The 4,056-nt window shown below is 41.4% G+C and overlaps 1 pseudogene; it reads left to right on the top strand.

Moving 5' to 3' along the window:
- The first annotated feature begins 232 nt into the window (after positions 1 to 232).
- Positions 233 to 958, top strand: LOC114708020 (annotated as a pseudogene).
- Positions 959 to 4,056: the final 3,098 nt, after the last annotated feature.

The following is a 4,056-nucleotide window of genomic DNA, read 5'->3' as shown; positions in this document are numbered from 1 at the left end:
ATTTTGAATCACAATAAATGAAGAAAGAAAAATATTTCAAAACAAAATTAAGTTTATCAGTATCTATCTACATCTCCAGCTCTACAGAAGGAGTTAAGATAAAAACTTCAGTCTGATCAGGTTAACCACATCCTAGTAAACAAAAGAAATAAGTCATCCCAGATCAGCAAATCAAATGAGAGGCAGGGAACTCATACCATTACAAGAAAATAAAAGGGGAGGAGGCCCCGGCGGAGAAGCGGAGGTCAACATCTAATTTGAAGTATTAAAAGTAGATACAGAACTATTTCCGCAATGCAGACAATTAAGTGTGTTGTTGTCGGCGACGGTACTGTTGGTAAAACATGTCTCTGATATCCTACACAACAAACAAGTTTCCATGGGAATACATGCCAACTGTTTTCGACACCTATGCCGCCGTCACAGTTACGATTGGTGGAGAGTCATATTCTCTTGTGCTTTCTGATACTGCAGGGCAGGAGGATTATGACAGACTACGACCGCTAAGTTACCCACAAACAGATGTTTTTCTAGTATGTTTTTCGGTGGTTTCTCCGTCCTCATTTGAAAATGTGAGAGAAAAGAGGGTGCCTGAGATAACTCGCCACTGTCCTGGGACTCCTTTCTTGCTTGTTGGGACCCAAATTGAGCTCAGGGATGACCCCTCTACTATTGGGAAACTTGCCTAGAGCAAACAGAAGCCCATCACCCCAGAGACTGCCAAAAAGCTGGCCCGGGCAAACGTGGAGTGTGCCGCCCCCACACAGAAAGGCCTGAAGAATGTGTTTGATGAAGCGATATTGGCTGCCCTGGAGCCTCCAGAGCCGCAGAAGAGCCGCGGGTGTGCGCTGCTATGAACGCCTCTCCAGAGCCCTTTCTGCACAGCCGGTGGTGTCCTCATACTAAAAGCGATGTTTAAATCAAACTAAAGATTAAAAATTAAAATTCGTTTCTGCAATAGTGACAAACGCCCTGCACCTACCCACACGCACTCATCTGAGACAGGGCCCACTGGTGTGCCCCCCTCCCAGTAATAGTGAATTTTGAGTAATTGTGTATTGTCTGAAAAGTGATGAGTGTTAGTTTTTGTTTCCTTGTTTAAAAAAAATCCCCACCAATGTTTTGTTTTGTTTTGTTTTGTTGTTTAAAAGCAAGGCATGCTTGTGATGACTTTGTAACAGACTAATTTGAATTGTCAAAGCTGCTTCCTGGTTCCATTTTGGAGAGTAATCTGGGGCATCTTAGGTCCCCCGCACCCCAGCTCTTCTCTCCTTTTGGGGTGTGTGTTTCTTAGTCTTGTTTTTTAAAATTTGTTAACCAGTGGACAGCCTTTAGGGAGAAGGACAGATTATTTCCACATTCCACTCCCCAGGTGTAGTTTAGCAAATGTGTCCCCACCTGGGGCTCTTAGGAAGGAGTGTAGAATGCCTCGTTTAATAACATACTCCTTCTTGAAAGTTGTCTTTTCTCTCCACCCTTGAGTGGATCCAGTCTTTGATGAAACTCATGAAGGTGGATGGAAGCTGTCTGGCCCCTCTTCTAGGATGCACTCCATATGTGACTGTGACTTTCAAGGGGGTTTGTTTGCCATTTGCTGATCTGGGGAGGGGGGACAATTTCTAACTTCTTTCATTGATAAATGTATTGCACTTTTTGAAACACACCAAATGGATTGAGTTCCTCATTTAAAAAGAAATTATTTGCCCCTGTCCAAAAAAAAAAAAAAGAAAAAGAAAAAGAAAAAGAAAAGAAAAAAAAAGGAATCAAACACTGCTCATTGGTAACTTTCAACATCAATGGTCTCAATTTCCCAATAAAAAGACACACACTAACAGATTGGATTTAAAAACAGAACCCATCTTTCTGTTGCATCTAAGAAACACACCTTACCATGGAGGCCAGACATCACCTCAGGGTAAAAGGATGAAAAACTACCCAAGTAAATGGACCCAAGAAGCAAGCTGGTGTAGTCATTTTAATATCTGACAAAACAGACTTCAAACCAAGCTAATCAGAAGAGATAAGGAAGGATGCTACCTACTCCTCAAAGGAAAAATCCACCAGGTGCACATTGCAATTCTTAACATCTATGCCCCAAAAACAAGGACATCCACACTCATGAAAAAAACACTACTACAGCTTAAATCACATAGTGACCCTCACACAGTGATAGTGGGAGACATCAATACCCAACTCTCACCAATAGACAGGTCATCCAGATAAAAACTAAACAGAAAAATGCTGGCGTTAACTGACATCATAAATCAAATAGACCTAACCAATATTTAGAGTATATCACCCAAACATAAAAGAATACACCCTCTTCTTAGCAGCTCATGGAACTTTATATACACAAAGCAAGTCTCTACAGATACAAGAAAATTGAAGTAACATCCTGTGTCAGATCTGACCACCATGATTCTAAAGCTGGATGTAAACAGCAGAAACAGCAGAGAGCCTACGAACTCATGGGAACTGAACAACTCTCTACTGGATGAATTAATACAGAAATTAAGAAAGAAATTGAAAATGTTTTAGAATTGAGTGAAACTGAAAACGCAACATACTAAAATCTATGGCACCCAATGAAGGCAGTTCCAAGAGGAAAGTTCATAGCAACAGAGAGAGAGAGAGAGAGAAAAGAAGATATTTCATACTAGTAACTTAATATCACATCTGAAAGATCTAGAACAAAAAGAAGAAATCATACCCTAAAGAAGTGGATAACAAGAAATAATGAAACTCAGGGCTGAAATCAACACAATAGAAACAACAAACAAAAACCACACAAAGAATCGATGGAACAAAGAGCTGATTCCTTGAGACAAACCTTTAGCCGAATTAACTAAGAGGTGGAGAGAGAAGATCCAAACTAACAAAATTAGAGATGAAAGGGGGCGGAACAACAGACACCAAGGAAGTCCAGATCACAAGAACACACTTTGAAAACCTGTGCTCCGCCGAACTGGAAAACCTAAAATAGATGAATACATTCCTTGAGGTATTCCACCTACCCAAGTTAAATCCAGATAAGATGAGCAATTTAAACAGACCAATAACCCTTAGTGGACTCGAAGCAGTCATTAAATGTCAATCAACTGGAAAAAATCAGAGCCAGGTGGATTCAGCACAGAATTCTACCAGATGAAAGAAGAATTCAAAAAATTCATGCCAATATTCCTCAAAACATTCAGCAAAAGAAACAGAAGGAACATGGCCTTTCGACAACCCGCAGTTATCCTGACACCTGAGCTGCAATGAGAGCTCAGCGATACTTTTGGAGGATTTTGTCTCAGTGGCTTTGTCTGGGCTTACTTTAAACCAAGGGGTCTTTTGCTCACATACTGTGGTTTCCAGGTTTGCGTTTTATGGGATTTCCGGGAGAGTCAAGGGTGTGTCTGCACCTGCGTGAGTTTCTTGTGCCATTTCTTTTTCCTGAGTGTTGGCTTGTTTTGTCCTATTCCTGTTGGTTTGTTTGTTTTTATTATTCTTTAGATGCCTGTTTGTTTTTTAATGAAAGAGAGAAAGGAAGTGTAGATTTGGAAAAGTGTGGATGCTTTGGAGGGAGTTTGGGCAGGAGAAACCATCATCAGACTATATTGTATGGAAAAAATCTATTTTCAATCCAAATTCAACCAATTATAAGCCGGGGGCTGGAGAAGATGGCTAAGTGGGAATGAGCACTTGCTCTTGCAGGTCTCTCACTGGTCTGGATCCCTGGAAACTGCCCAAGATCTGCCTGTCTTCGACTCCCCAGCTCTAGAACTACACTGTGTGCCACCACACCTGGCTTTGCAGCACTAAACTCAAGGCCTCAAGGCAAGCCGTCTCCTGACGCTCCTGTAGGTAAGTCTGCCAGCTGGCTCGCTATGGACATGGATAGAATTGTTTCTTTAATCCAGCAGTTCTCCACCTGTGGGTCACAACCCTTTGGGGGGTTGCATATCAGATGTCCTGCATGTCAGATATTTACATCATGATTCATAACTAGCAAAATGACAGTTATGAAGCAGCAATGAGATAATGTTATGGCTGGGGTCAGCACAACATGAGGCA

This window comes from Peromyscus leucopus, chromosome 7 (genome assembly GCF_004664715.2).
Source record: "Peromyscus leucopus breed LL Stock chromosome 7, UCI_PerLeu_2.1, whole genome shotgun sequence".
Taxonomy (NCBI): Eukaryota; Metazoa; Chordata; class Mammalia; order Rodentia; family Cricetidae; genus Peromyscus; species Peromyscus leucopus.
Note: the sequence above shows the minus strand (reverse complement) of the source record. Positions and strands in the feature narration are given on the sequence as shown.